Source organism: Arachis hypogaea, chromosome 5, assembly GCF_003086295.3.
Source record: "Arachis hypogaea cultivar Tifrunner chromosome 5, arahy.Tifrunner.gnm2.J5K5, whole genome shotgun sequence".
In the NCBI taxonomy this organism is placed as follows: Eukaryota; Viridiplantae; Streptophyta; class Magnoliopsida; order Fabales; family Fabaceae; genus Arachis; species Arachis hypogaea.
The window spans coordinates 92361680-92369181 of record NC_092040.1 but is presented as its reverse complement, the minus strand read 5'-3'; the positions used below and the strand labels follow the sequence as shown (position 1 = coordinate 92369181).

Sequence of the window (7502 nt, the reverse complement as noted above, 5' to 3'; positions counted from 1 at the left end):
ACTTAAAAAATATTTTTATTTTTCATTTTCATAAAATATTTAACACATACAACTTAAAATATTAGGTAATGATACTAAAATAATTTTTTGGGGTAAATTTGTGTATATTTAATATATATGAAAATATTTTACATCTCTAACATCAACTTTTCTCTTACTTTTTTAACTAATTATTATTATTATTATTATTATTATTATTATTATTATTATTATTATTACTACTACTACTACAGTTTAACTAATATGTGTTCTAAAAATGCATAATAAAATTATTATTAGTAAAATATTTTAAAAAAATTTTAATAATTATAAAATAAATACATTAAAAATTTAAATTTTTTGTATTTTTAATAAAAAAATTAATTTATAATTTTAACATGTATTTTTAAATGGTAAAGTATATTTATTGTCTTTAAAATTTGTTAAAAGTTTTAAAAATAACTTTAAGTTTTATTTTATTTTAATTTTGTCCTAAAAGTTTTTGACTTACATCAAATATATTCTTAACGGCTAATTTTTCAAAAAACTTAGAACCAATTTAGCAATAATTTTACAAAAATAACCATTATTAACACAAACAAATCAAATATAATTATCATACATTATTGTTGAATGAGTCTTAAATTTTTTCAAAATTAGCTATCAAAAATATATTTAATAACTTTTAAAATAAAATAAAACTTAAAAATATTTTTAAAATTTTTTACAAATTTTAAAGACAACAAATATAATTTATCTATTTTTAAAATATAACATAGTTAAATCCTTATTATTATTTTGGATTCCAGCGTGGCTTGTTTGGTTGTGACGCGGTTTTGTGAAGTGTTACGGTAGTCACATCGTTTTGGTGCCCGTTCTGCCCGAAGTGCCCGTGAGATTTTGCAAAAATTTGAGAGTTGGCGCCAAAACAACGACGAGAGGACACAATGTTTTATAGCCCGCGAAATGCGGGCAATGGCGGCTGTCGTGTCCCACAATTACAAAATACAGATCAATACCTCAATCAACTTTTAACACACTTTTAATCAATTTTTTTAATTTTTAATAGTTAAATAAATTTTTAATCTTTTATATTATTAGATGTAAATTATTTTCATTATATATTTCTATGTTAGAAGAGTAATAAATTTAGTTAAATTATTTTTTATTATTATTTAAAAATACATAAACAATTCAATTTTTAGTTTTTTACAATGTTTAAAATATTATTTTTTAAAAAAATAAAAAGATTCAAATCTGTGATCTCTAACTAAATATAAAAAAACTATACCAAATATATGAAAAATTAATTTTTATTAATAATTATCTTGATAATTAAAATTTATTAAAAACTAAAATATCTTAATTTATAATTAAGAATAAATAGATACTCACATACATTTATTTTTAAGTGAAATTAATAGTTAAAAATGATTAAATCATAATTTAATTAAATCTATTTAATTATTTAATTATTCTTAACTATTAACTTCACATCAAAACTTTTTTTAATATCTATCTTAAGGCATTACTTTCCAAAATAAAAACTACGTGAAATGACGGGATTGCCCCTTTCCACTGTCCTCTGTCCTCGTCCATTTCAGCATGATGATGGGCCAACACAGCTTCTTGATCGTCACTCATCAGAGACTTTTATTTTGTCTTTCATTCACTATATTATATCCCATTAAAACAAAACATAAAACACTTGCATTTTTATTGTGTACACAAACTCAATTAGATTAATGTAAAAAGTACTATGACCCTTGGAAAAAAGAAAGGAAAGAAAGAAAGAAAAGGTACTATGTAAAAGAATTTAAGTAATAACTAATAACCAGTTAACCAAAAAAAATATTTGTACTAATTATTATAAGCATACTTAGCTAAAATCTTTAACTAGTAAGCATTACATCCAAGGTGAAAATCTTCTTATATTATATACGAAAATAAAACGATGTTTTCCAAAAAGAGAAAACAGCTTATTAAAGTGTAAAACCTTTAGAAGAACTAATATTATTTTGTAGATAACTTATTATACGTTCAAAATGTTTAGCATATTTGTAACAGAGGACATTTATATTAATGTTAATGTTAATGTAATTGATGACTTTGATGAGGGTGTGGCAGAGTGGCACAAGAATCAGGGCAATAGAGGGGACCAGAAAGCCGCATATGATTGTTTTGCATTTTCAGATACATATGCCAATCACACTATCACAAGTTCACAACACTTCCTTCCTTTCACTTTAGCTCAATTATTATTATTATTATTATTATTATTATTATTATTATTATTATTATTATTATTATTATTATTATTATTATTATTTCCTAGAACATTGATCAATAAAATAATTTTTACTGTTATGTGGCATGCATGTCCCACGTATTAAAAACTAAAAGAATAAATCATTATTGTTTATAATAAAAAATTTGGATGTTGATGAAATTAGCTATAAAAAAATTAAACTAATAATATATTTATAAAAATTTTTTCAACAATATTATTTAATTATTAAATTTAGAATTGACTATATTATTTTTTTTTAAAATAATTCTTTTATAGATATTACGATAGTTTATTATTAGAGTTTTATATAAGGATTTATCTTGGTTAATGGATTATTGTAAGACGGGATTCGAATCTCCTCAACACTTAACTATTAAGCTAACTATTAGACATATCTAATTTTAATTCTAAAAATGATATTTTTTTTTCAGTATACCAACGGGCAAAAAACCCAACACAAAAGGACTAGCAACTACTGCTTATAGGAGTTATATTTCTCTTTATATCTTGAGTCATTAGGCTAAGGAGGGTTGGATGTGAAATATCCATGAATAAAACACCATATTGCTTCTCATAGTTAAACTTTGCCAATCAATCTACACATAGGTTTTCTTTTCTTGGAGTGTATTGAAACTTGATATCCCATGGTCTTTTGTGAAACTCCCAACTATTTTTAATAAAAAAAATTATGGCTTATGAAATTTTTTAATTTTTGTTCAGCCATTCACCTACTCCAATCAAATCAATCTCAGCGATCATTCTTTTTATACCTAGTTCCCAAGCAACTTTTAAACTATGATACACGTCCAAAATTTAATACGGATAACTGAACAGCTTCCTAATTTTGCTGTGAAGCTCTTACCTATTCTTCTTTATGAGTTATAATGAGTTTCTCACACCCGGATCTTAACCCTTCATTGCAAATGGATCAATCCGTATTTAATTTGACCCACTTTAGTGGAGGTGGTTTCCACTTATTGATAGTTAGTTCTTTATTTATTCTTCCTCTTGATTTCAGATTTCTCTTTAAAACCTCTTCATAATTTTTTACTGAGCTCTTTATGACTAGGTTCGCATTCTTCAGCCTCATAAAAGATGATTAAAAAGTTTTTTATTTCTCCAACTCCACATCCATCAACAGGTAACCATAAATTCATCCTTCTATTTATCTTCAGTAGACTTTTCCATATTATTGTATAAATTAAATTCTAGCCAATCTTGTAAGTCAGTACGTGTCGAACCGCCAAAAAAGGCGGGTTGGAACAAGATTTTGAACCTGCCAAATTTTAAAAATCCGCCAAAATCACGGGCCAAGGTGAGGTGGAGCGGGTTGCCATCTTATTTTTTTAAAGGGTATTTTTGTAAATTTACATATAATGTAAATAGATTTCCATTTTCCTTCCCACCAACAAGGCAACAACAGCCGGCCCTAACCCAGTAACCCATACCCGTCCCTGATCCTGAGACCCTGAGTCCTTGACCCTCAGCTTCAACCTTCAGCAACTCATCGTCGTCGCCCGTCGGTCTCTCCGTCGCCGGTCTCTGTCTCATCTCGATTCTCGTCAGTCCTCACCAAATCAAAGTCCCAGCGGCGCTGTTTGGTCTTGCATCTACTCTGCCCTCTGCTCATCTCTCCTCCTTTACCTCTCGGGCCTCGGTGATTCTGTGTTCGGCGGATTTTCGGCGTGCTCCTCTCTCCTCCTATACTTCTCGACAGCTGTTATTCAGTAAGTTAAGATTTTTATTTTCTTTTTTTTGTTAAAATAAGGAACTGTGATTGCTATTCTTTCTTAATATGGCTCTATCATATATTCATGCGTTTGTAGTTGTGGACAGCTATATTAGTTTTGCAAAATTAGTAGAAAAAATTGAAACAAATTAAGTAAATTATTCAATTACCAATATAATGAAGATTTTAATAAAAGAATTCATGCTCCAAATAGGTGATTAGAATAGGATAGGGCAGGTGCATGTGCTTTCCTAATCAAACATAACAGATGAAAGTGAAAATAGAAAAACCAATCGATTCCTCTGGTTTGAGTTCTCTGCATTTTCTCAAATTTATTTTACTTAAGGAGGAACAATAAATTATCCTGGATGAAGCATTCTAAGTTCTAATTTATGAATTAAGTAGAGATTAAGCATTATTCTAAGCATTCTTAATATGCGAACGTCTTAATATGCGAACGAGTTCAGAGATTAAGCATTCTTCTATATTACTGTTTGTTTCAAGACATAGACAACTTTTTTTTCTATTTTTAAAATGCTAACTAATATAGGTATAGCTATAGGTAGCTATATTTCAAAAGCTAGCAAATTGACAACTAACTTATAAGTTCTAATTTATGAACGAAGTCAAATATTGAAACTAGCTTGGTGGCTTGGTAACTTGATTGAATATACTATTGATTGTTTATTCTTAACTTCTAATTTATGTTGATATGAATTTTTTGATGGTTCAGTTCTGATGCTTGACTTCTTTCATACTTTTGAAATTTTGCAATTTTAATATTTTTTTATTGATTTATTACTTATTTAAATATTGTTATGTGTTTGTGTTATTTAAGTTGAGTGATGGGTTTTGCTATGGATAACTCTGTCTCTGTGAAAGTTGATGGTGGAAATATAACACAAAATCCTAAAAATATGGAAAGATCTGAAACGGCAGAAGATATTAAAAAGAAAAAGACGAAGGCAACAACATCTGATGTGTGGAGATATTTCACAAAACTTGGACCTAGTGATGATGGTACAGATCGTGCTCAATGTGATGGATGCAAATAGAAGATTAAGGCTGGTGGTAAACAATATGGAACATCGTCACTTAAGCGTCATTTAGACAGGTGCGTGAAAATAGACTTTGAGGATATTGGTCAAACTTTGATAGAAATGCAAAATAAAATGGGGGCTCTCAAGATCGATAATCTTGTATCGCGTGAGATGTTTGCTGCCTTTGTGATTGATTGTGATGTTTTCCTTTCTATTATTGATAACAAGAATTTAAGAATTGGGTAAAATACATCAGTCTAACTCTAGACCTGATTACTAGAAATACTCTTAAGGAGGATGTGCTGAAAATTTACTCAAGGAAAAAAGAAAAGTTTAAAAGTAGTTTAGTAGCCATTCCTAATGGAATTTGATTGACTTTTGATTTGTGGACATCCATCACTACAGACGGTTATTTATACTTAACTGCTCACTTTATTGATTTAAATTGAAAATTGCAAAGTAAAATTTTGAGTTTTTGTCATATACCTCCTCCTCACATGGGATTTGAATTGTCTTCCAAGATTTTTGAGCTTTTAAATGAGTGGAAAATTGAAAAGAAGGTTATGACTCTTATACTAGATAATGCATCTGCTAATGATACATGTCAATATCATTTGAAAAGTACATTAAATATGCTTGATTGGTTGTTGTGTGATGGGGAGTTCTTTCATATTCATTGTTCTACTCATATCTTGAATCTTATTGTGCAAGATGGATTAAAAATTGCTCATGATGCATTGGATACGATTAGAAAAAGTTTTAAATATGTATGGGGATCGAAAAGTAGAATGATAAGGTTTAAAGAATGTGTTTCTGCGATTCATGGTTTGAATTTTACAAGTGGGTTGCATCTAGATGTTACAACTTGATGGAATTCTACGTACATTATGCTTGAAAGTGCTATCAAGTATCGGAAGGCCTTTGAATATTTGAATGCAAACGATCTTACTTATAAGTATTGTCCTTCGGTTGATGAATGGGGGAGAGCTGAAAGGATATGTGAATTTTTATACTCCTTTTATGAAATTACTGATTTGATTTCTGGCACATCTTACCCTATTTCGAATTTGTATTTTTTACAAGTCTATTATATTCAATGTGTTTTAATGGGAAGTTTGAGAAGTGAAGATGAGCTTCTAAGGAGTATGAGAGGAAAGATGATGAACAAATTTAAGAAGTATTGAAAAAAGTAAAGTGTCATTCTTGTATTTGGTGCTATTCTTTATCCTAGGCTTAAGATTTCTATTTTAGAGCTTATGTATGAAGAGATTGATGCTGAGACTGCAAAAAAAAAGGCGGAACATGTGAAAAAGAAATTATACAAGCTTTTTAAAAAATATGACAAGAATTCTCTTCCAACCGTTGAAGTACAAGGACCTAGTATTCAATTTTCATCCATGGCCCATACCTCTGAAAGTGCAAGCAAGAAGCGACTTGCGATTGTTGGCCTAAGTAATGTTTAACATATTTTAATTCTCTTATATTATTAATTGTCATTATTTTATCCTAATAAGATGTGATTATTTCTATTTTGATAGAAACTGATGAAACGTAACCATCAAACTGAGGTCTCTAGTGCAAAGAATCCGCTTGATACATACTTGGAAGAGCCATTTTTGTCAAAGGATTGCTTTGAAGATTTAGATGTTTTGGAATGACGAAAATTATATGAGAGTCGTTATCCGAAGTTATCAGTCATGGCACGTGACTTATTGAGTATTTCAATTACTACGGTTGTTGCATCAGAATCTGCCTTTAGTATTGGAGCTCATGTCATTAACAAATATAGAAGTCGAATGTTGCCAAAAAATGTTGAAACTGTGATTTGTACTTGCAATTGGAATAAAGGCTTTGTTGATCATAATTAGATTGTTAGTTACTAATTTAATATTTATATAATATTTAAGCATTTATATCTTGTTCTAAATTTGGATATTCTTCTAATTGTAGGTGAACGTGAAGGTGAAGATGTGAATCCTCAAGGTGCTAGGCAAGGCGGTGTTTCAACTTCTAGATCATATACAAATTTTATTGATTTGGAAGTTGATAATTGATTTATATGTGTTGATTTAAGATTTTTTTGGGTATCTTGTTGATTTATGGATTATGTTATGTGTTTTATTTTAATTATAGTAGGATTTATGTGTGGATTATATATTTATTTTTGTTATGCACTTATGTTTGAGACTTTGAGACTTATTATTTGTTATGTTATTTTTATTATTGTTAATTTCAATCAACAAAGTTATTATAGTTAATTATAAAATTTTTATGGATTAATAATTAATTTAAGATATTACTCTATATATTAAAAAACTAATTCGATAAAATAATTTTATTATAAAATAAAATAATTGTTAGTATTTAGTATGTTAAATTGAATTTTATCATAAAAAAATCTGGTTAAAAAATATTAAAAAAAAAAGGCTGGCCAGCCCGCCAACCCACCAGTCCGTCCTTTTGT

At 28.4% G+C, this 7502-nt stretch overlaps 1 long non-coding RNA gene across 1 annotated transcript; it reads left to right on the top strand.

Moving 5' to 3' along the window:
• Nucleotides 1-2876: 2876 nt before the first annotated feature.
• LOC112801935 (uncharacterized) lies at nt 2877-7172 on the top strand. The gene is made up of 3 exons (XR_011881688.1): nt 2877-3996; nt 4837-6490; nt 6577-7172. It is a non-coding gene; the product is annotated as an uncharacterized lncRNA (long non-coding RNA).
• Nucleotides 7173-7502: the final 330 nt, after the last annotated feature.